Consider the following 26,484-nt stretch of genomic DNA (forward strand, 5'->3'; position numbering starts at 1 on the left):
GTGTGTCTTTCTGGTTTCAATCACATTCCTGCTTGACAGCTGATGATTACTGTGCATGCGCTTGTAAATTCACCACTGCTTGCTTGAGTGACTGACCAAAAAAAAAAATAATAATAATTTTCTCCTCATTTTTTATTTTTATTTTCACCACAAGCCTGCAAAAACCATCTTGATATTACGATATTCAATTTGTGCTGTAGCTTTTGACTGCGAAACTGTGCGTTTGACTGCACATGGTTGATTTGTGTGCTTTTTATGTAATGTATGGGGGTGTAGGGATCAAATTATTATGATGACCTGCCTTTTGAAATTATGTCATTTCTTTGACCTGCAGTACAGCTAATCTTTTATGCTGCTGTAGCCTGTGCCCTCCTCCCCCACGCACACACACAAGGCTTGCTCAAGGATTTGAAACTCTTATCGACAGACACCTCTACAGAGTGCTTACAGGACAAATCGCTTGACTTTTGAATCGCACTGATATTGATATTTTCACAATAATAAAACCAGAATAAAATACGGCAACATTACTCACCATAGAATTTCCCAATCAGCTGGCGCCGGGCCACTGCCAGTCCAGTATTCTTGATTATACGTGTCGTTGACTGGTGACAGCGGGACTACGACACCTGTAGTCAGCTGATGAGGCTGGAAATTGCTTAGGTACATGCAAGCTTGCTCGAAACTGTACGCGAAATCTGGCTCAGGCTGCAGGTATCCGTGCGTGGACAGACAGAAAGGGTTGTCACTGACGGTCGGACCGTTATTGGAAGCCGGTGCTGGTGCTGGTGCTGGCGCATTGCTTGCCAGCGACTGACATTTCTTACTTGGTTTTAACACGACCTTTCTCCTTTTGCCGTCTGCATGATCATAGATACAGGAAAAACCCGGTGATACACACCAATACCCTCCATTAAATTTGGGATCAAAACAAAAAATACATGGATCGCTGCATAACTTTTTCCTTATTGCACGCTTCCACACATGAGGATCTGGCGAAAATTTGTAAAAGTCATAGTTTTCGATAAAATACTGATAAATTTGAACTACTGTTGCCATCTTATCATCTGTTGCATTAATCGCGGCCCATATTAAATAAGCGTACGTTCTGTCGGGTTTTTGGAACACGGGCTGCACTTCTGCACTCATAGCGGCGGGTCTCTGGAGAATAACCGAAACTGGTCTTTGTCTTTCTTTAATATGAAAAGCCTAAATTGATACATTATTGTAACCTCTTCCTTCAGTCCTAAGGCCAATTTACAATAGACCACTGTGGTATTAAACGAAACACCTGCAAGTCGACACATTACTGAAGCGCATGCGCATTACAATTCATGAATATCTGACACCTGACGGATACGCGAACAATTGCAACCAATTAAATCCGAACCATTCTCAATAAATACATCAACCGCGCTTCAATCGCAACATGAATGCTGTGTGAATGCGGTGTGAATGCGGTCAGAATGCATCATTAATGCAGTGAAGTGCGTGGCATTCGGGAAAAAATCCCGGAAAAATGCGGTGATGTTGGAGAATAAAAGGAGCCGCGGCTGTATGTAACGGTTATAGACAATATTAACATGTGAGACATCTGAATTCTTGAAAGAACTTAAACTGGAGGTGGATTTGGGAGTGTCTGGTAGCTTGTTAATAACAATATTTCCTGAGCCCCACGTTTGCTAGTTAATTTACCCATACTTCTCCCAGGAGAACAATACGGCGACCGTGTAAGCTTTGGTGGTCAATAGAAAGCATTCTATTGGAGACCCCAGCAGCCATATTTGTAGTTTCTTGCCAGAACGGGGCAAAATGTCAAAGTTAAAGTTACCGGCAACAGTTAGGTCCCTTCAGCTAAGAACATTGTTCATTGTTGAGCTGTGATGGACACCCTCTCCCTCCCCCTCCCCCCGACCCCCAGTTCTACTAAAGTAATACAAAGTAAGGGTTTTGTTGGATTACTGCTTTAAAGAGCCATTCCGATGATCAAGTGAGCTATAGACAGTAGCATGTTTAAATATTTTTTTTTTTACTTTTAAGTAAATTGTTATCACAGCTCTGTTCTGTGTTTGTAATGTAATTACAATGACATCAATTCTCAAACAGATAACCATTCTAACTGTGCTTGAATTCAGCACACCTGCAGAAATGCAAAACATTCATCTTCACAAGATGCAAATAGGTCAAACAAATTCTTTAAAGGTAAATGTTTCTTAATAAGCCAATTATTACAGTGCGAAGTTGTTACAATATAGTTTTGCCTGCTGCATGTGACTACTCCTTTAAAGCAATACCCGCTGTAGTAGACCAGCTACCTGTAAAATCACACATATACACATCATATTTTGCATTTTACATGTCATTTTAAAATGTCATTTTTCAACCTCCCTGTTCCTTAAAGCAGCAACATTACCCCTTTTTTTTACCCTTATTTTTTATTATTTGTATATATAAAGCATGTGACAATGTATAATTCTACATTGTTACCTAAGTTGTCAATCGTTTGGTGCTCCTGTTAAAAATCTGTCAAAATCCTGATTGTGTGACTAACATAATGGCCACCTTTAGTCAGTGTTACTCAGCAACTACAGTTTAACCTTATATTACTAAAGGAACCTTATTTATTGTTACAGATTGCAGCTCAAACTGCTGGGAACATTGGCAACAAATTATCACGCTAGGGAGGTGTACCAAAACCTGTTATAGAAATCAAAGAATGCATTAAAACTAATTAAATGGCCGCAAGCAAAACAGTGATGGGGAAATGGATAAAGCTTGAACCCCCCACTTTAGATATTTTAAACGACTATCTGAATAAATTAATGATGGACAAATTAGAAGCTGAGGCGAATAAAGAATTAAAAACCGAGAAATGTAAAAAAAAATGGGAAAAGTTTATTGATATTATGTCACAACAAGATAGGGATTTAATCACACAGACATTTGAACATACCCCTTGGGGTCTCCTCAGACTGATTGCGATGGGTCACACATAATTTCGCCCTTGAGGAAATGTGATAGTACAGTATATTGTTGATGGGGGAGATAGTAAATGGGGAATCGTATGCCAGATTCTGTTAGGAGGATGGGTGTTAATCTTGAAAATGCTATTATCTGTTTTGTCTTTTTATTATTATTTGAGTTAATGTGTTGAATGTTGAATTTTGACATTATAAGTATGATGAGCAATACTAAAAATAATTTTGTGTAAAAGTATGTTTTTTTCTGTGTGTCTTAAAGTTTTTTTGTTTGTTTTTTTGTATTGTAATGTTGTTTAATGTTTGAAAACCCGATAAAAAAAAAGTATTTAAAAAAAAAAGAATTAAAAATGGCATTAAGAGTTGAATAATTAAAAAAAAATACAGTAAGTATTATATAATACCACAGAACTGATTTATTTATATATATATAAAAAATACAGTAAGTATTATATACTGTAATACTACAGAACTGATTTATTTATATATATATATATATATATATATATTAAAAAAACAAGATTTCACATGTTTTGCTGCTTTAAACTACACTATCCGCTATCTTGACAAAATGTCACCAGTACTTAAAGTCCTCCTGAAGCCTGCAGGCATTTGTATATTCCTTAAGTTGAATGTGCTTGTTTATTTGTATAATCATATTTATTGATGTATGCATTCAATTACTTACAAATCTGTCCTTGGTGGCAACTTTTCTCCCTTTGATTCTAGTGAAAGTGAGTTTTCTGTTCAATTTCTACAACTGAATTGGATTGGAGATAAGAAAACACACAATTAAAAGAAGAAAAGGAAACATGGAGTGATTCTAAGAATAAACTACATTGATACATTCCAGAGGGTCGGGATATTTCCCTTATTTTTCACCACTGTAACAAGGCAACGGGGCCAGATTCTACACCCATCATGTTTGTTCGCTGGGTTTCATTCATAGGGAGAAAGAGCGGCTCAGTGAGTCAAGACACTGAGGGCCTATGCAGAAAGCTCCGATAACCACATATCACCACTTTATCACCAAAAAAAGCTTACTGCTATTCAGTAAACACTGATAAGTCGGCAATAAGAGAACTTACAGTATCATCAATTTTTTTTGCCGAAAAAAAAATTCTTCAAACACGCGGCGATAAGCCCCTTATCACCACTTATCGCCAGCTTTTCAAACTTGTGGTATTCTAGTAGCCCATCGGAGCTCTGGAATTGAGATTTCCTCTCAAAATCGTCTTGCCAGGAAAAGTTGGCAAGAAGGAGGTGAGAAGCTGCTGATAAGCGTCGAGACGGCACTTAGGAAATGTTTTTTTTTCCTGCATCGGATTGATGCCGGGAGATTCCGGAGCTGATATCCATTAATATCAGCACCGGAGTTCCCCGGCATCAATCCGATGTAATAAAAATGCATTTACATTCAATTTCATTACCTAAGCGGCTAACCGCTTAGGTAATGACGGGATCAACATACTGTATGCTAAATTTAGACAACAGATACTTTATCCTATATCTATACTTCCTTATTGATCCAGAGGAAGGCAAACAAAAAACCCCAGTGACATATCATCCAATGATATCTCATAAGGGGAAAAATAAATTCCTTCCTGACTCCAAGAATTGGCAATAAGATTACTCCCTGTGTGTAGAATAACCTCTTATGGCGCTGAGGAAAATGGATGGAAGTCTTGTGCAGAAATTACTTCTTGTATGGATACCTCAGAGAGGGAGACAAGAGATATACAAGAAACACCACAATAGTGTATTACCCTTTAGACAATATAAGACATGGTATTTCAAGTATAAAGAGCATTTAATGGTTAAAACAATTACGTCTACAATTGGTATAAAACATATACTGGATTAATAAACAGTAGATGAACTTCTGTTGAATAAATGAAAATAAAGGCTTCCAAGCGCTTGTGCTAAGTGAAGCCGTGCTGCTCCGCCAATGGTAAAACTGAAATCCTACTCACCGTCCTTGAGTAGGACATGTGCAGTGGTACGGGGTCTTTTGCCAGGGATTGCCGCCTGCTGTGGGGTGCCGGACGTCTGTTCGTTAGGTGCGGGGAGATTTCCTGGTATGCTCGTGGTCTCAATACCAGCCGAGTGAATTGCAAGCGTCTCCTCCGCTGACGTCTCCGCCTGGTTGGTACAGCTACGGTGTCCCTGGATGACCACAAACCTTCCTACGCGTTTCGAAACTCCTATTCACGGGTTTCTTCTGTAACAGTAGAAGATTACTCCCTGGGTCAACATCCTTCCCATGTTTACTTATTTGGTATATCCCTGTATACTGTACCTTTCCTTTCTAAAAAGATGGCCAACCTTTTTTTTTTAACAAATCTGTTGTATCTGCCATCACAGTCTCCATGGGTAATGAATTCCACATTTTAACTGCCCTTACTGTAAAGCAGCGGTGCGCAAAGTGGGGGGCGCGGGGAAATTTTTCTGGGGGGGGGGGGAGGGCGCGGGCTCCGAGGCATTAAAATTAAATGCCGGGGAATCGTGTGAGGCCTCTGCAATGCTATTTCTTATCTTGACTCTGCCGGCGTCACTCGTGCTCATGGCAACGCGGTGTCAAATGACGATCGGGGTCGTGTGACTTGACATCACATGCGTTAAATTATGCTGCGGGTCACGTGACATGGCGTCACATGACCCCGCGGCATCATTTGACGCAGCATCAATGTAAGGGAGCGTGCGCGAACACCAGCAGAGGGAAGGCAAGGGGCACAGCTGCAAAAGTTTCCTTTCCTCCAACCTTAATGGATGACCCTGGGTCCTTTGTACTTACCTTTGGATGAATAGTTCTTTTGAAAGCACCCTGTAATGTCCCCGAATATATTTGTATATAGTTATCATATCCCCTCTTAGATGCCTCTTGTCAAATGTAAATACATCTAATTTGGATAGCCTCTCCTCATAAGTTAGATTGTCCATCCACTTTATTAATGTGGTGGCTCTTCTCTGCACTCTCTAGTTCCATAATGTCTTTCTAAGGAGTGGTGCCCAAAATTGTACTCCATATTCAAGGTGTGGTCTAACTAATGCTTTATAAAGGGGCATAATTACTTTTACTTCTCTTCCATCCATTGCTCGTTTAATGCAAGATAAGTTCTTGTTTGCCTTTGCAGCTATTGCATGATTTTGGGCACTATTGCTAAGCCTGCTGTCTACAAGCACCCCAAAATCCTTCTCCATCAAGGATTCCCCTAATTTATCCCCATTTAATTTGTAAGTCGCCTGTTTATTCTTGCTTCCCAAATGCATGACCTTACATTTATCTGTATTAAACCTCATCTGCCATTTACCTGACCAAATTTCCAGTCTCTCCAAGTCCTACTAGAGAGAAATTACACCCTGCTCTGATTCTACTACCTTACACAATTTAGTATCAGCAGCAAAGATGGAGATTTTGCTCTCAAGGTCATTAATAAACAAGTTAAAAAGCAGGGGCCCCAGTACGATCCCTGAGGTACCCCACTCACGACCCAAGCCCAACCTCAAAAAGTTCAATTTATGACAACTCTCTGTCGTCTATCCTTCAACCAGTTTTCAATCCAGGTGCATATATTTTTACTGAGTCCAATTTGCTGTATGTTGTACACCAACCTCTTGTGTGGAACTGTATCAAAAGCCTTTGCAAAATCTAAGTAGACCACATCAACTGCATTATCCTGGTCTAAATTCCTACTTACCTCCTCAAAGAAACATATAAGGTTAGTTGGCATGATTTATCCTTCATAAATCCATGCCGACTAACTAATCATTTTGTTTTCCATTAGGTATTCCTGAATATTATCCCTTAGTTTCCCCACTATTGAGGTCAGGCTTACAGGTCTGTAATTCCCGGTTGTGATCTAGCTCCCTTTTTAAATATAGTCACCACATCTGTTTACCCCAATCTTGTGGTACTGAGCCTGTGGAAATGGAGTCCTTGAATATTCAATGTAATGGTTTGGCTATTACTGAACTTAACTCCTTGAGAACTCTTGGATGTATGCCATCGGGGCCGGGTGCCTTATTTACTTTAATTTTTTCAAGCCACCTATGAACTTCTTCCTCCAATTGTTCATTAATATGGAGGTTGTGGCTTCCTCCTGCGGCACTGCTATTGAAATTGATTCTTCCCTGGTAAACACAGAGGTAAAGAATTTGTTTAATACCTCCGCTTTTTCCGTATCTCCAAAAGTCTGCCTGCCAATCTCACACTGATAGGGTCCTATATTTTATTTTCTGATTTTTTTGTTATTAAGGTACTTAAAGAACTTTTTAAGGTTTATCTTACTTTCTATTGCAATGGGAATATGTGTGAAACGTTTGGGTAGTTACTGCCCTTAGAAGAATGCATTGGTTGATTGATACAGAATTCCATTTAAAGTCATACACTACTAAGAACAAGCATAACTTTATTGTGTATATATGGGAAAAGGGAAAATGGGATGTGCAGTAGTAGATTAATACATACTTTATTTGATTCATTCTAACAGGTAAGCAGAGTGCTCAATCCATTCGCTTTCTTTCCAGTGTGCATATTGACAGGTCCATATCACTGTATGCATATGCGAGGTATCAAGTGCTGGTGAATAACCAGCAACTAATAGGACTTGAAGGATTTCTTTTGAACATCCGCAGAAGGGAGTACTTTACTGGCAAACTAACAGAAAATCTAACAGAGAGTTTGCTAAGGTATGTAAGCACTACTGTAGGAAAAGGAACAATCTGTCCTAATATTTAATACACATTGGTGAGAAAAAGTTTGTGAACCCCAATGATAATTATGGAAATTCCATAGTTTTTCCATGATAACCTTCTTTAATCAAATCCAGCCTTTTCTTAAATCTCCAATAGGGTTTTTTGTATTAACCAATTCCATGTCTTTTGAAGCAAAATGATGTATGAACTAGACAAACAATGAGTGATAAGAGTCAGGGTATGTGCAAAAGTAAGTGGGTTTTATCAGCTATATTAAAGGGGATATTTAGAATCAGGTGTTTAAATAATTAGGTAGAAGTTCAGGGGTGTGTTTGAGGGGCCCCACCCTATATGAAGATCAGATACTTTGTGAGTTTGGTCTTCACCATACAGGTGTGTGAAAATATGTCAGGCCACAATCAAGAGAAATCTCTGAAGACCTCAGAAAAACAGTTATTGATAATCATCAATCTAGAAAGGGTTACAAAACAATTTCTAAGGATTTGGGGTTCCACCAATCCACTGTCAGACTACAAATGGAGAAATAGTGAAAGAAAGGGGTAAGGAACCCTTATGCCGATCCTCCAGATATATCAGGAAACTTCAAAATGACTGTAAATAATGTCCCATAAATGTCCATAGAAAACTTTAGTAGAAGACAGGAGAAACGGCTTGATAATGCTTCTGTAATGTGCGTCCGTGCATGAGTGGACTAGAACACGCAGCTGGAGGGAGGAATGATCAGGGGAGAGTCCTGCAGCCTGGGCTCAACGAGCCCTCACTAACAAGACACACAAACCCCATACACACATCCAAACTCTCACAATAATGCTGCTGTCACACAGGCACAGGGGCAGAATAAAAATAAAGAAATCAAGTCATAAAAATTCACGTTGTTCATTCCCCGTGGTCTCCGCCATGCTGCAGGATCAGAGATACTCCTTACTGGACACCTAACAAGCTCCTATTGAACCCCCAAAATGACCACAACATATATATAAGCATATGGGTGTCACAGAGGAGTGCTACTGAGCATGGCAATATATATTTTAAAACCAGAGACAGAACATAAAACACAGACAAAGCTCAGTTTTTAGCACATCCAGTGAGACTCATACACGGTACAGTGCCTAAATATATATGTATAAATATCTAATAAGTAAAATGGTCTTTTAGTTTGACATTTTTGGCCAAAATTGTTGTAAGCCCCTGAGCCAGCGCCAAGGCAGACCACATATCAGGGGTCCCTAGCGCTAATATAAATTCTTAATAACCTGTGTAAAAAAGCTCACCCCCTCCCACATTTAAATGGTTATGGGCTCACTCCATAGCATCTTCCACTCAGGGGAACTTGCCTGCTTGCAGTTTGGCTGTGACATCTCTAATACAGAGTGCTTTTCCTGGTAATGTACAGGTTAATAAAAGCTTCAGTCAGACTCAGAACTTTGCAACTAATATTGACAGATTTACTATAAATCATTCTTCCTGTTATTACACAGGTTATTAAGAATTTATATTAGCGCTAGGGACCCCTGATATGTGGTCTGCCTTGGCGCTGGCTCAGGGGCTTACAACAATTTTGGCCAAAAATGTCAAACTAAAAGACCATTTTACTTATTAGATATTTATACATATATATTTAGGCACTGTACCGTGTATGAGTCTCACTGGATGTGCTAAAAACTGAGCTTTGTCTGTGTTTTATGTTCTGTCTCTGGTTTTAAAATCAGAGATACTCCTGTTAGAGGTGTGCTCCTGCCGATGTCATCCAAAAGATATCAGTAAAATAAGAAAAATTGTCGGAGCAAGGCAAAAATCGCTAATGAGGAAGCTGGACAAAGATTACCGTAAAAAAGCAATGTATTAAATGCACATCACCCCTGCAGTCACTCTAATGCGTTTCGTACCTGTTGGTGCTTAGTCAAAGATAATAATAATCTTTGAGAAAGTACCAACAGGTACGAAATGCGTGGGTGATGGTTAGGGGCTGCTTTGCTACCTGGACGGCTTGCCATCATTGAGACAACCATGAATTCTGCATTGTAACAGAAGATTCTAGAGGAGAATGCCAGGTCATCCGTCCGTGAGCTGAAGCGAAAGTGGGTCATGCAGCAAGACAATGATCCTAAACATACAAGCGGATCTACAAAAGATTGGCTGCAAAAGAAGAAATTGTGTGGTTTTAGAATGGCAAAGTCGAAGTCCAGACCTAAACCTCATTGAAATGTTGTATCAGGACCTGAAGTGAGCTGTGCATGAAAGGAACCCCTCAAATGTCCCTGATTTGAAGCAGTTCTGTAAGGAGGAATGGGCTCCTTTTAGGTTAAATAATAAATAATTTAATAATAATTTTGGGGTTTTGGTTTGTATTTGGTTTTGGAATGTAATTTTTTGGACAAAAACAGCACCATATTTACCAAAGAAAATGAATCCCGTTCAAAATAATTTTCTATTTGTGTTTTTCACTTCTTTATTTTCTAACCAGTTATCTCACTAATCCAGGGGTGCGCTAAGTTTTCTTCCTGCACCCCCCTGCCTGCTCTCCCCACTGCTCGTGCCCCACCCCTGCTTGACTTCAGCGTCAAATGACGCCACGGGGTAACGTGACCTCACATTGCCATGCCAGCACAAGGTCACGTTAACCCACAGCGTCATTTGACGCCGGGTTGTCATGACAACACGTCGCTGGAAGGTAAGGGAGTGCTCAACATTTAATTTAAATGCCTTCTGGGAAGCGCGGGACCTCTGCGCGCCCCCCAGAAAATCTCATCCCCGCCCTATGGGGCACGCCCTGCTCTAACCCACCCAGCAGTCAAAGTAAATATATATTTTGAAGCTATTAGTCATAATATTTGGATATCGGCCCATATTTACTAAGAGGAGCTATTCCACAAGAAACCTTCCTGCGCTGGAAGACACCTTATTTCATGTTACCTTGAGTGGACTTTAAAGTGCCTTCCGGCAATGGGAGGTGTCTGAAGGAGCACTTAGTAATTATGGACCATTATACTTTTCAAAACTTTAGAGATACAAAATTAGTTCAGAAAATTTTCAAATGTAATTACGTGTATGTATGTATGTACTTGATTTAGTGAGCAAACCATGGAAACAAAAGGAAACAAAACCCAGGTGAAATCAGCAATAGGGCCACAACAAAAATAAGGAAATCCAAGGTGGAAAATTATTATTGGGTGTAAACAATATGATAGATGTGGAGAAAAAGGCACCCTTAACAACTAGTTGTGGAAAGTAACCCTATCGAATAAGGAAACGGACAAACTAGCATGAATCTCTGATCTCTGGCATGTCATGAATATGAAGATACAGAAAAAGAATCATAAAAAAATGACAACACTTTGTAACTTTGTGGAACTAATCCCAGATGTGTGAAATGAAAGAATTGTCTGTTTGTGTTGTGTGCACAGTACGCAATGATAAATGCATCAGAGAAAATAGTGTGGTGTTTATTTGATAACTTATAAAATACTGCAGTTTTGGTCCCCCAGGTTGACAGGGTCACATAAGCTCTCAGTGCAATTTCATCATAATTCAATCATTTTCAATGTTTAAAAGTTACTTATTACTACTATTATTTAAGGTAGCACCCAAGATAATTGCTTACATTGTTTGTGACCAGGTTAAAGTGACTTGAGCAGAAATTTCAAACGTCTGCCTTGTTCTCTTATTATGTTTACTAACCCCATGTAATTGAATACAAGAAAGGGACTTTGGTTTCTAAAAAAAAATACTTTGATACCAGCATTACAAAGTTTGGGGGATAAACTGTTTTGGTATCAAGAAGAGGACAATGTGATATATCCACCTGGTATTCATGCAATACAGAATTCATGAATTACTGGTATCCATACTGACTTTTCAGAAAACCTTTCCACGAGACCTTGTTATTTGATCACTATATTGCGTGTCATGGAAACAAAGACTGTGACGGCAGATAAGAACCTCTTGGTCTTTCTTGTCTGCCCATTTTCCTATCTGTGGCAAAACCTAAGACCTTATTTGATCCTTGACTTTCACTATACCACTTTATTGCATGTCCATCCTATCATTAAAGGGGTTAAAAATGTGTTCTTGACATACTGTACCCTTTAATGGGACCATGCTATTGGGAACAGCTTACTAATGTTTTCCTAAATTACATCCTCTTGTGGGTTCATACAATCTCTAAGTTATTTAAATGGTGTTTCTCTCCATGATGTAAAACAGCTTTGAATGAAGTCATTGAGTGGAGGTTTGATTTGGATCACTTCTGAAAAGCTTCTTAGATCCAGAGTGAATTTCAACTCGCCACCCTTTTCTGTAAAAGTCATGAAGCAGCTGTTTTAAGTCAACGGAGGGAAGTCAACTCCTGCTGCTTAATTTCTTGTTTTAACTTCCATTGGGAAGTTGAATATCAAAAGCTCAGCTCTTTTTATTTCTTTACATGAACTGAAGCCATTTTTTTAAAATCGGTATCCATCTAGTAGCAAGCATATATACTTCTTCAATAGGTCTCAGTTGCTAGCGGGCAATGTTAACATTATTCTCATGGGTGGACTGAACCTAAATAATTACAGACTTGTGTGGGTCTGCTAACCTGATCTTCTCACTTACATTTTAGTGAATATTTTTTTAGCAGCTGTATCTGCATTGAAAGAAAAATGCATTTATCCACCAATTAGATGACCAAGTGGGTAAGTGCAAAAATACACAAAAGAAAATTGGAACAGGGCACAAGGATTACCCTTTTACAGATATGTTTGATTTTCTTTAGCTCATCTCTAAATCAAATACTCAGTCATCCAGTAATTGCAATGGCCAGTTCAATTCTCCAGAATGCAAAGACACTTTTAGCAAATCCATTTTTATTAACCTCTAATGCACTACTGGCAGTGGCATCTAAATTCGTAAAATGGTTAATCTTCATGGAATTACAAGGGTGTTGTTAATCTCAGAATGCTTTGAGAGATATATGGGGAAGACTCGATTATCACTGGGCTTAACCCCTTACGCAAGCCTAGTGCGGCATTTCTACCCCTCCTCTCATGGACATAGAGGTGGACATGGACCTTTTCAGGCCCACGTTTGGGTCTGGCATTCCCCCTCCATCTCCAGGCTTCCTTGTTGCCAACCATTGCCCTCTCATGACCACACCCATGCCCATCCCCATGCAGACGGCCTTGCCAACGCCCACTACCATTCACTCTGCCACTCCCACCCCTATCACCTCCACTGGCAAGGTTTTGGCCTCTCCCACTATCATGGTTTACTATGACTCCATCCACCCCTGCATCAGTCATTCCCTGGTCAGTCTTGGTTCCCCTGGTCCCTTCCCCAGACTCTTTGTCCTGCACGGGCACCTCCTCTACAATGGACAGGCATGGACATTGCCAAAATCCTCTGTTGGCCATGCCTGGGCCCAATTACACCATCGAGCTGGTCAGTCACCACCGACGTCACCTGGTCTCACTACATCAGTCCAGCAGTCCAACTAACCTCAAGAGCAGCATCAGACTACCGGCACACAACAGCACAGATCTAGGATCAGCTCACGCAACAGCAAAAGCCCTGTAAGAGGTAGCCAATAGAATCCATTCATGCAAGCTGAAGTAGAGCACAGCAGATTAGCAGATTCACGTGGTTAGCCAGGTCCATGCTGAATTAGTATACCGCACACATAGAACATACAGGGGCACAGCATGGCAGGAGTATGACGAGCAGTCAAATATAGGAGAATGCTATTTTAAACTTTGTTGCAAAAGGTATTCATTTATGGTTACATCTAGTTACACCGGAAAAGTGCAGTCCCTTTACAAAGGGTGGTCGGCCAATGAGTCAATCACGGGAAAAATAAGAAAGCAGAATGCTAAGCCTTCAATGATGAGTAGTCTCCATGAGGGGTGGGTTGTAAGTACAGATATGCAAGTAGTCATTGCGGGGGAGATCACCCCGCAAAAAATTGCTTTTGAAAGGCAGTCAGTACAACCAATCAAGACACAATGGCCCTAGAAAAGGCTCCAACACTGGTCAGTCTTAACAGCTTGATGCCACGGCTACGAGCATATAAGTATCCCAACAAGGCAGCTTTTTTTAGAGGAAGGCTTTCGGAGTGGTTTTAGCATCCCAGTGCAAGGTGAGATACAAGATAGACAAATGAAGCGTAACTTAAAGTCAGCAACAACTCATGCACTTGTAGTGCAGGAACAACTAGACAAAGAATTAAGGTTAGGATGCATAGCGGGTAGTTTTACGCCCCCTCTACCTGATCTGATAATTTCTCCTTGAGGCCTGGTCCCTAAAAAATATACAGGTACATTTCAGCTCATTCAGCACCTTTCTCACCTCAAAGGTAGCTCTACAAATGATGCGATAGACCAGGAACTAGCTGGATACCGTGTCCAATATCAATCATTTGAAAGGCCATAGGTATCATTAAATCTTTCAGGAAAGGGGCTCCCATGACCAAAATTGACAGTCTACTTTCGGCTCCTTTCTTCAGACGCGGCTAAAAGCTCAATCTGTACGACGTTAAGGGAGAACGTTTATAAAGTTTTAATGAGATGGTACCTTACTCCGACGAAATTAGCTAAATTTATACCAGGGTACTCCCCATTGTGTCCAAAACAATGTGGAGGGGAGGCGGATCTCATACATATGCTGTGGTCTTGCCCTCGGGTGTGGCCCATATGGGAGCAAATCAGAGGTTGGCTACAGAGGACCTCGCAATTCCATTGGACCGCTGGATGTTCCTCCAGAACAGGCCAGTAGAGGGGCTTTCCAGAATACAAAGTCAATTAGTGGCGCATTTCGCAACAGTGACGAGGTGCGAGATCGCAGCATTATGGAAACAGAATGAAATCCCAACTATTGCTTCAATCAGGTGGAAAATTTTACAAGTTTGGTTAATGATACTGGCGCTAAATTTCTAAGTCTGGATAATGTGGCTAGCAAATGGATAGACCAGGAGTGAATGGTACTTCAATAAGCTTTGATAGTTACAGAAACACGTTCCCCGCTAACTCACAGGAGACAGGAAGTAGATCTGTGGAGCCCTATGAGAGGGATGTAGGTTCAGGTAGCAGAGCTGCAGGCCACATGGGAGGAACTGCCTAGAGAGACGGCAAGCAAAATCCTAAGAAAGTTCTCAATAAAATCTGAGTTACAAAAAAAAAAAAAAAGATGCACATTGTTTAACTGGAGCTAAACCTGGATTTGCAAAAGGGACAAGCACAGAAAACAACTCGGATCTGTCAAATGTGAGCCCAGGACTGAACCGTCTTGTAAACCCACAAGGATCCCAGATGTAAACCTCACACTTGACATACTATTCTGAACATAAAGGTAGACTTGGAATGACGGGAGTCCAGTGCAAATCATGATGGTATTTACTGTATGAACTGCATGTATGTACCATTTAATTCAATAAATACATTACAATAAAATAAGACCTATTTATTAATTTGGCTATTAATTTATCATTGTTAATGCTGCTACCAATTAATGTACAATTTTTTACCTCTTATATGTCTTGCAGTTTACAAGCTGCCCAACTAGTAGTTAAATATAACTTTATTTTATATTTCAAGGAGAATATTCGAGTTACATCAACATATTATTATACATCAGTAGTCATGTTCCCAAACAGTCCAGCATAGGTACAGCAGTCAATGTCTACAATAAACTTAAACCAATTGAGAAATGAACAAGACCTTACAGTACATATGATTGCATATACTGTATGGTGTAATTACATTTTCAAGGCTTGTCGCTTTTAAATGGTTGTATACCTTATCCCTACCAAGTAGTGATACTGAAGTTATGTTTGTGTTTTCATTAAAAAAAAAAAACATTTTAAGCAGAACTAGTATTTAATTGGTTACACATTAGTAGGTCATTGACTATGATTTCATCCACGTCTCTTGACTAAACATTAGAATAAAAAAAAAACTTTAAAAAACAAGAAAAACAAAATAAACAGTAGAATATGATTAAAATGCTGCGGATGTGACTGGTCAAAGTAATCATTCATAAAATTAAAGTTTTATAGCAATTGTATGCTGAGTGATTATGGGGAAAGGCGGCGTTGTGGGCCTGTCTGAGACATTTGCTGTAGCAATATACAATACTGTATATAAATCTATAAGGGTTCGGTTGTAATGAAGTTGTATTTTGACTTTTTAGAGAAATGCTCCTGTGATTAGTTGTATAATGTTTTTATTTCATCAGTTTTCAGATATGCAAAACGTCTCAAATATTCTTGGCCTCTTAAGCAGTATAAAATGATTAAATCATGTAGCACTTCAATTGATTATTATTAATGCTCTTTTTTATTTTTTGCTCCAAGTTTTCACAAGAACAGAAACAGCACTTTATCTGTCAGGTTAAAAATCCCATAATATTCAAATGTTCCCTGCGAATATGGTGCTGTTTAATACTAGCACTCAATTAGAGACAGTACCAGGGATCTTTAGGTTCTTTATGTCAGTCCAAATAGGCCATTGGTACCGTGTGGCTCTTTTCTAGAATTGTGTTGCATTTACAGTAATGTGGGAGATTTTTTCATGTGCACTTTTACTCTTTTTCTATGGAGTAATTTCTCTTGTGTGTAATCTATCCAGATTTATGTCATATTCTATTCTAAAACATTGTTTCCTCTGAAAATCCTGTTTTACTGAACCCTAAATGTCCTTTCCAGGTATTTCACATGCCTTAAATAATAATATTAACTTGTACTAGAAGATTCTACACAGCATTCTAAGGATCCAATTATGACACTACAAGCCATGGCTCTTACACTGGCAGCCCGAGGGCCAGATCCATCCCTCTGAGGGCCTTAGAGTATCTGTCTGCTCATGCTAATTTCAATGTGATTGCCTATGCAGCTACAGTATGTGCAATTTTTGTGCAGTGAAACTCACTTGTGACTGTGAGCTAAGGTAATTTAAATATATAGGTACAGATAGGATAAATTCTTTGAAATGTTGAAGTATATTCATTTGTGTTTAAATGGGTCCAAAAATACATTACAGTATTCTTGTGGCCCTTAGGCTAAGGCCCCGGTCACGACGCTGTAACGCGTGCCCGCGCTTTTGGCGGCGCGTTCAGCCGATTCCCCGGTCTGCAGCTCACTGCAGGAGCAGAGACCGGGGGGGGGGGTGTGAAGTGGCGTGGCGGCCATGACGTCACCCGGCAGGTTTGCCCTCATTGGCTGAACCGCCGGGGGACGTGCGTAATCGCTCGACGCGAGTCCTGCTCTCAATTCTATTGAGAGCAGGAGTAACTCTCGCGCGAGCGCTGCGGCCCCCCCTCTCAGCGGGCCCGGAGCCATTGCAGGGAGGGCTCTCGTGCACGCAGCGTACGCCACGGACACTGTAGTATGCAGCGGGGGCAAGGCCTTATACTGTATGCCTGCATTCTTTCTGATCAAGTCCCTCACAAAAACGAGTTTACCATATGTCATAGAAATTCATTAGAAAGAATGTTGACCACATCTTTTTGCTTGGGGTTTCCCCTCCTAGAACACACAATCCCACCAAGGACTAAAGTGGGATAGTGATATTAAATAGTGATATTTTTCCTCAGGGCGAGATTAATTCACAGGTAGCATTATACCAAATATAGGGTCACGCTACTACGTCCCTGCAAACTGTCCCTATAAAGTAAGGATACAGTATATCCTTACTATGCTGCTAGAGTGAGTGAAGTCGAGCTGGCAGTTGATGTGAGGAGGAGAGACCCACAGAACACAGATAAAGTCATGCTTTTCATGCTTTTCATGACACTCAAAGTACAGTACCCTATACGTGTTGCACTCTTGGTGAGCTTCTTCTGGAGTGCAGACTACGAGGGATATCTAAAAGAATACTGTGATGGCTGGACACAAAATGTATTTCCCCCTCCCGGCTCCCAGTATGGGGTAGGCGAGGGGCTGGAGGTGCGCTGCCCGGAAGCATGCATTTGGGCTGAGGGGGGAGGAATATCGCCATCCCCTGTCCTCAATCAGAGGATTGAAACTGTCCATTGCCCTTGTCGGTACCCCAGGTGGAGGTTGTCGGGAACTGAGGGCCGCTGGTCCACATTCCTGAAATCAATCCCCTTCCAGGTGGGAACCAGCAGCCAGGTAACAGCTCTGAGCTAACTAGAGGAGCCTGCTCTGGATATTATGCTCATAAATGCTAGGTCAATCGTCCACTGTGCCCCATTGGTGCATGGATGATTGTCTTGGGTCAATGTTGTATATTCCAAGGGAGAGTAAGGAGAAACTGGACAGAGTAGCCATGATGTTTCAATCCAACCATATCTGCCCTTCAGACCCTGGACCAAGGGTCAAGTCTTTTTAGTATATGAGCAGTCGCTGTGCCATGCATGACAATCAAGCTTTGTATTTCACCCTGGTGTATAGGCCGCCTGGATATGGGGGTGATTTTGTGTCTAAGTTGTCGGATGTGATCACTCCAATATTACTGGAGCTCTGTGGTGATTGGGGACCTCAACATGTGGGTTGATGACTCAGACAATGCTGAGGCTATGGATATTTTGGATACTATGAGATCCATGAGATTTAGTCAATTTGGGCATGGTCTGACACATGAGCATAGTCATAGCCTTGATATCATTTTCACACAGAGGGTACCAGCTGGGAAGGTGAAGTTTTCCTCCCCCCTATTGATAGATCATAGAGTGATCCAGGCTCAGATTGGAGGCACCCCACCACCCTTTAAATGGAGTGGTGGGATCAAGACAGCTTGCATACGGCATAGGCAGCTGCTTGAGCCCATTAGGTTTAGGGCTGCCCTTGGGGCCCATTTATCCTAATTTTCTCTGGAAGACAACGACTATGTGTTGAGAAGTACAACTAGCTCTCCTTGCAGTCCCAGATGTTTCTTTAGAGAATTTCTGCTTGAAGATCTATAAGTGTGCTGTGGTATTCTTGTGACCTCTGGTACCTGTGGCAAGCTCTCCAAAGGAAAGTGCATCAGTGGTTTAGTTCCTTTCAGAATGTTGTAGGACAGCCTTGAAGGTATGTCAATGGGGTATAAGCACATTGTCTTCAGGGTGAAGAAATCCTACGTAGCCCTGAAGATCAACTCTCAAGAAATTGTCCAATTGTTTTTCTGTATTGTATTGTTGTAATGTTGTTGTTTAATGTTTATGAACCCAATAACAAAACTATAAAAAAAAAATATATATACTGTATATGGTGTGCCTAATGCGGAGGCTACAGCTTGTGCAGAGCGCTGCTGCTGCGATGCTGAGATGTGTTTCTCGCTTTAAGCATATTACTTCCATTGTGCGTTATCTGCACTGACTTCCAGTGATATTCCATGTTCGGTTCAATTTGGACTCCCACAGGGATCACCCAAGAGCCCTGGACTCCCACGGGGCTCAGCTAAGGGCCCCGGACTCCCGCGGGGATCTCCCGGAGACATCCGCTGGCCTATTGTATTAATTGTGTGGTGAAGAAAACGTAAACATTGATTTTTTTTTTATGGCTCCATTTCTTTTGCGCCAGCTAAAAGCTGGTGCAAAAATCTGGCTTGCTTTTAAAGTATGATTCACTTATCACTGCTTAGTGAATCACACTGACTGGCAAAAAATGGCGCGTGTGCTGTTTTTTTGCCTGATTGGACATATTTTTTTCATTTATTTTTTTGGCAGAAAAAATGCATTTTATGGCCGATAAAGCACTGTTATCACTGCTTACTGAATCACCCCATTTATCTACCTCTTGCATACCTGTGGAATTTTTATTAGGGCTTCATTGAGCTTCCAGACGATTGGGGTAATTTGATATGTAGGTTAATCACCTCTATTTCCACAGGGGTATGGTCAGACCAATTTATACTATGGGTGCTTAAACTTGAAATTTGGGGAGTCAGGTTTGCACCGGTGAATATGAAATCTATTCTGGAGTATGTATGATGGGGGTGTGAAAAGAAGGTATAATCATTTATCAATGGGTTGAGCTGTCGCCAGATACTGTATCTACAAGATGTAGAGATCGTAGGCCCTTTTTTAATGCTCTTAGATTCGATAGCCTGAGATGAGGGGTTCATATATGTCTGTTTTGGGGGTTTAGTCCTATATATAGTGGCGTTTTGTGCCAGGTTGAAATCTCCGCCCAAAATGAATTGGCCTTCAGCCACGTTTCCCAGTATACTAGGAAATGAATCAAAGAAAGAGGAGCTTCGAAAGTAACATCTCGTCATGTGATCCGCGGCGTCATTTGATGTCACATTTCCATGGTAACTGGCATAATTTGATGCCGTGTTGCCATGGAGACACGTGGACAAGAACTGGTAAGTAAATGTACAGAGGCCTCACGCTCTTACTGTAGCGCGGGGCCTCTGTAACGCGCGCCCCCCAATAAAGCCCCCCAGTTTGCGTACCGATGGTTTAAGAAATAAATGTATTTAACAGATACAAGGGTTCTGTCGTTGGCATTGGCAATAGATCAATATTATTGTGGACAGAGTTAGTTAATGCCAACACGGGTCTAGTTTATAAATTCAGAGCTGGTTTTTGTCCCAAAATGTATCATTCAGCTCATTGGTTTTTCAGAATAAATGTTTATGTGAATGAATAAATGTTACACAAACAATTAGTTTTTTTTCACTGATCATTGGAAGGGTTACTTATGAAATTGCTAAAAGGGTTTAAAATTTTTACATTTGTGGTCAAATATGCAGCTGTAATTGAGCTGTATTTTAAAAAGAGAATGGTGCGGTATGAGGATGATTGGAAGTCTATATGAATAAAATCATGATACAAAAGAGAACATAAACCATAAAACGAGGGCTCAACCTATTTCTATACAGTAGTGATTACAATAAAATTTCTATACAGTAGTGTACCCCTGAGGAAGTGACGTCAATAGTCACGAAACGTGCGTAGGGTGGAGCTTATACTATACGCATTGCTGCGTGCACGAACCGGCTGAGGAGGGAAGCGACGGTGAATAGTGACGTCATCTGAGGTGGATTTGGCGCTCCAAGTTGCGGCCGCGAGGAAGAGACATTCGCAAGTTCCAGCCTCTACACACACCACGTAACAACTCCTCAAGCCTACGGATGGCACGTTGTAATTCGTTTTGTAAGGTCGTATAGCATGTGAGTGCACTGGCTGTCTGATCTTATTTGCTTTATTAAATATTTTGTACTGTACAACACCATTGGCATTTTTATCTTATATGCATATGGGAACTGTGACCGATTTGTGTGGAGAGGGCGTTAACACCTAAAGACCCACTACTATCAAATTGGACACACCAGAATACCAGCTAAAGATACCTTTCAAGGCCCTTTTTATCTACTTTGATGTAAGTAGATAGCAGCTGGGTGCATGAGATCCCCATTACCAGAGAGTACTGCGCAATGGTTTTCTTTTTCTGTTTGCTTTCAGATTTACGATCACCAGCAAAAGGAATCCTGGGAAATCACCTGTGAGATTTACGGACTGTCCCTGCATTCTAAAGACTGGTTTATCATCAGGTTTATATACCTGGTAGTGCGCCAAGGACTTTATTCTCTTTGTTTGTCATGAATAAAATCATACCTGAATCATTAACAATAACATTTTTTACGTAATTCCAGCAAAAATAGTTATGCATGTCGTCAATGACTTGACATCCATCTTAAATGGAGTCAAAGTGTATTGCAATATAAACAAAAAAGGGAATGACACTTTTGTATTTCTGTATACTTACAGTGCTACTTCACACTTAACTGCTGACAAAGTCTGAATAATAATATTAGAAATATGTCAGTAGAAAGTGCAAAAAGATTTTAGGAATGAAGTCCATAGGTCCTCAGCCTATTGTATTCCTCTGGCTACAGACCACATTAGTGCACTGAATTAAACTATTTGCAGCGCTACTCTACTTAATAGTGACAAAAGAATTAATAACAATTAAATAAATGTATGAATAGTCTGAATAAATATAAATATACATATAAATCAATGTGCAAGCGAAAGTCTAAAGTGTATAATTCACAACTACAAAAACACAAATGAAAGCATTAACACAATCAGCTGGTGCAGCACTCGGTGTCCACCCTCCACTGGGGTTAAGCAAACAAATTCAAAAGAGTGCGCTCCCTGCTAGATTCAATGAACTGACATACAGACAGACTCATATGTAACAGATTGTAAGATAAAAAAGGGGACGAGAAGGAAACAAAGAGAAACAATAGTGCACTTTGTTTCAAACGTTTAAAGTTTATTAGAAACATCTAATGGTCTCCCTCACATTTGAGATGTGCTTTTAACATTTAGCAGTGTTGGGAGTCTCCCCTACAGCTCTCCCCTTGATTGCTCTCCTGCACGAATACTCTGGGGTTGCTCAGGCTGCAGGTGCGGTTTCCTCACAGTACAGATGGAACTCCGTTCTCAGACCTCCTCTGTTGGCGTGTACGTGCCATGTGTCATGGAGTCATGGAGTCATGGAGTCTTGTGACGTCAATGGGGGCTGGGAAATGTCCTCCTTTCACCCAGCTGTCTCTCAAAGCCCTTAGAAAGCCCTTGTGTAACTTTCAGAAAGAGATCACGACAGGTATCAGCTGTCCAAGACTATTTAAGGGCAGGACAAGGATACAGGCTCCATTCCCTGATGAACGAAAACGAAGAGACTGCGACGCTCCATCAAAAATGAAGAAGGAGGGTAGCTTGGATCCAAAAATAGCTTTAATGGATCATTGCCAAGTAGACCGACACATTTCGTGCTTATGGCTCTTTCTCAAAGTCCTTTCTGAGCTAGCCTGGACTTTAAATACCCTGCTTTCCAGGCAAAAAAAACCGGTCTCCGCGTCATTACACATCAGCTGGTATGCTGGTGCGTCATCACGCATGGTAGGTAACACATAAAAAGTTTAAAATTAACCAGGCCAAGTCGGAAGCGCTTAACATCAATCTACCCAAGCCGGTCGAAAAACTGATAGAGCTCAACTTCAATTTTAAATGGCAACCCTCCGCTATCAAATACTTAGGGGTATATATCACAAAGGACTACAACACACTATATAAAGCAAATTTCCCCAGAATAATGAAGAAACTGAAGAAAGATCTCAGGGTTTGGGCGGGTTATGGCAAATCGTGGTTTGGGCGGATCAACAGTGTCAAAATGAACCTGCTGCCTAAACTATTATATCTGTTTCAAGCCCTCCCAATACCTCTTGTTAGGACTGAGGTCCTCACGCTGGAATAAAAAAAGCCCACGAATTGCGAAAAGCATACTGACAAAACCAGTAACAAGAGGAGGGTTAGCGGTACCTTGCTTGTTGGCATACCACAAGGCGGCACAATTATGCCAAATTGTCCAGTGGCACTCGAACCCAGCAAATAGAAGATGGGTGGCCCTAGAAACAGAATGCTGCGCGCCAGTAAAACTGCACGATCTAATTTGGCTTCCAAAACAGTGTAAGAAATCAATAGGGATGCCACTCTGTGCAATTGCGAACTCGCTAGCGGTCTGGGAGTCATCTAAATTTAAAGCTAAATTGACCACACGACAGTCGTTGATGACCCCCTTGGTGGGAAATCCGGATTTTGCTCCAGGGCTGTTAGGTGACAAATTTGTAAAATGGACGCAAGCGGGGTACTTACGATTAAAGGACCTGGAAGGAAGTAAATATATCAAGACGTTCGATATGATTAAGGATGAGAAAAAGCTACCCAACACAGAATTATTTAGATTCCTCCAGGTTAGGGCTTTCTATAATAAATTCCCGGTTCGCCCAGCACGAACCAATTTTGAACAGCTGTGTTCCAGAGAGACAGACACAAGAGGACTAACTTCTCGGATGTACAGGGAGGTAATCTGTCCGAAGACTTCCAACGCCCCCCGACTGAAATACATGCGACAGTGGGAGACAGATTTAGGGGACACACTAGAGGACGAGGAATGGGATCAGATATTACAGGCAGCTGCCAAAAGCTCAATCTGTGCCACGTTGAAGGAGAACGCATATAAAGTCCTAATGCGGTGGTACCATACCCCATTGAAATTATCTAAATTTATCAAGGGCTATTCCCCGCTCTGCCCAAAACAGTGTGGGGAAACGGCTGATTTAAAACATATGCTGTGGTCTTGCCCGAAAGTGGTCCCGATTTGGGAATCTATTAGGGATTGGCTAGAAAGAATCCTCAACTTGGAGGTCCCCCTGGACCCGTGGCTGTTCCTCGTGGGCAGACGGCCTCAGGACGTGTCTAATGCGACACTTAAATTGGTTGCACATTTCGCAACCGCCACTAGATGTGAGATCGCAGCAGTATGGAGACAACAGGAATTACCCACTATAGCCAAAATCAGGAACAGAATTTGGCATGTCTGCCAGATGGAACAGTTGACGAGTTGGATCAACGACTCTGGCTCCAAATTTCTAAACGTATGGGCCCCATGGCTGGCCCAAACAGACATCCCGGGGGTGGACGCCGCCACAATTTTGCACTAATATAGATAAATGCGTTCTCCTTGGACAAAGCAGACCAGACGGGATGATGACATAGCGACGGAGAACATAGAACCACTGGGATATCCACAACACACCCTAGCGTACACATAGAGCTAATAGCAGATCCTCCGCTCCGATGCAGCAGCTGCAGGTGCCCCCCACCCCCACCCCCACCCTAATGTATCTCACACCAGTCTAGTTTGTCCTGTCCGTCTTAGTGATGTGGTTTACGTGTGGTTCATTACGTCTGTCTCATGTCTTGTCTACGTGTCACTGTTTCGATGACAAAATTGTGTATTCTGTAACATATGCCAATAGGTGGTGATATTATGTATGCTCTGTAATACCAAATAAAAATGAGAGTTATAAAAAAAATAAAATAATCTAAAACAACTTTATTAACAAAATACATATGAACAAAGAGATAGGAGTTGCTAAATCCTTCCATATAACACTTTTAATACTTAGATATTGAAATAAAGTAGCTAGAGAAATGGCAACTCACTATTTCAAAACAATTAAAAACAAAGTATCAAAAAAAGGCATAGCTTCTAAAGAAAGACTGCCTTTCAACACACGATACCATATTAATGTAAAACAAACCACCCAACAAAACTGTGTATAATGATTGACAGTAATTATCTAAAGAAAATAGAAGATTCATCAAATATTAAGTAACTCTATTGTAAATCAATATAAATATAAAGAGTAATACAAATCATTAAATCAATCTGTAAATAACACAATGTAATGCTAACATAGTAAGACTTATACACATAAATGATAAGTGCAAATACATAAGTCAAATTTCAAAATATCACAAACATATTTCAAATATTTTTGCACCCATCTTAAATTTTAAATTTGTTATGAGCTTATAACAAGTTTTGTATACAACAAAAAAACAAAGAAGCCCAAAGCTATATCCAATATGACAAAAATACACAGTAAAATACCTATATATTCTCTTGAAAGCCTGCTGCCACATCAAGGCATGACCATTAGCAGGTCCTAACACTACCTGATATAAAATTCTTATTTACCTCTATAATTAGAGGAAGAATGAGCAACATTGAATCTGTCACAGCCCAGAGACAGTATGTTCATATATAGATAATATATCAATGTTATAATAACAAAAAGCTACGTTTAGAATTAAATTCTTACAAAGAGTGTAATTTTCATCCTAGTTCTCTTAGCATCAATGTATTAATAGGAGATAGAAAGGCGTTACATGACACAAATTTTACATATTTACAATGGTATATATAAATATGTTCATCTCTTTGCTCATCTATGAAGAACTCCAACGTTAGTCCTGGAAAAGGTTCACAACCTACAAAACATTTATCCAGGACCACTGGAATTTGGAACTTAACCCCCATGGATAATTCTTTCTGCCTGTTTTCTGTATCACAATATCTGTCAGATCTCACATGACCAAATTTTTTTGGTTAAAAATAAAATGTAAGAAATGTGATTTACCAACTTCTTGTAAATGACAAAGCTTGGACCGGAATAGAGATACTGTATGTGAGCTTGTCCCGTTTTGCACATTTTTGAAAAACTTTCACAATTTCACAAAAATCTTGCTATCCTTTTTGTTTGGCAAAAAATGGCAATTTCCATTTCAAATGAGGCAAAAATTTCAAAATGTCGTCATTTTGTAATTTTTTTTTCAAAAGTAACAAAGTCAAATTTCACCGGCACAGTGGCCATATGAGCATCTAATTATTTTCTGACAAACCTTAAAATGGGCGATTTTTAGCCATAAACATCAGGTCTAGTACACTAGGGCAGGGGTTTGCAACCATTCAAGGGAAAATAGCCTTTTTTTTGTTTTTTTCTTGAACCAAACTATTTGGAGAACCGCAACACATGCATGAATATGAACATTCCCACCCCCCCCCCCCAAACACATACATCATACATATATATATATATATAAGCATTAACATATGACAAACTTACTTCAATCTGAATTAGGCTAAGAAAAAAATACTTTTGGGAATAAATGCATCTCACAATAATAAGTCCCTTCATTTAGTTTTTTCATTGTTATTTCCCCCACACCCAATGTTCCTCCCCTCACCCACTACACACACTCAAACACACACTCGGTTAAAGAATCGTACCTTGGGGCGTGGTGAGAGGCCTGCATCGCATCGCTGAAGTGACCATGCCGGTGGATGTGGAAGTTAAACCCGACTTCCGTGTGGACCCAACTACCGATGCCCCTTATCAACAAGGTAAACAGGCTGGGGAGGGAGGGATGGGCCGCAGAGTGAGGGCCTGGCCCGAGCAGCCAGAATGCGGAAGTGCGGCCCGACCTCTGGGCCCCAGACAGAACCACATATATTTACTAA

The sequence above is a fragment of the Ascaphus truei genome, chromosome 1, assembly GCF_040206685.1.
Source record: "Ascaphus truei isolate aAscTru1 chromosome 1, aAscTru1.hap1, whole genome shotgun sequence".
NCBI lineage: Eukaryota > Metazoa > Chordata > Amphibia > Anura > Ascaphidae > Ascaphus > Ascaphus truei.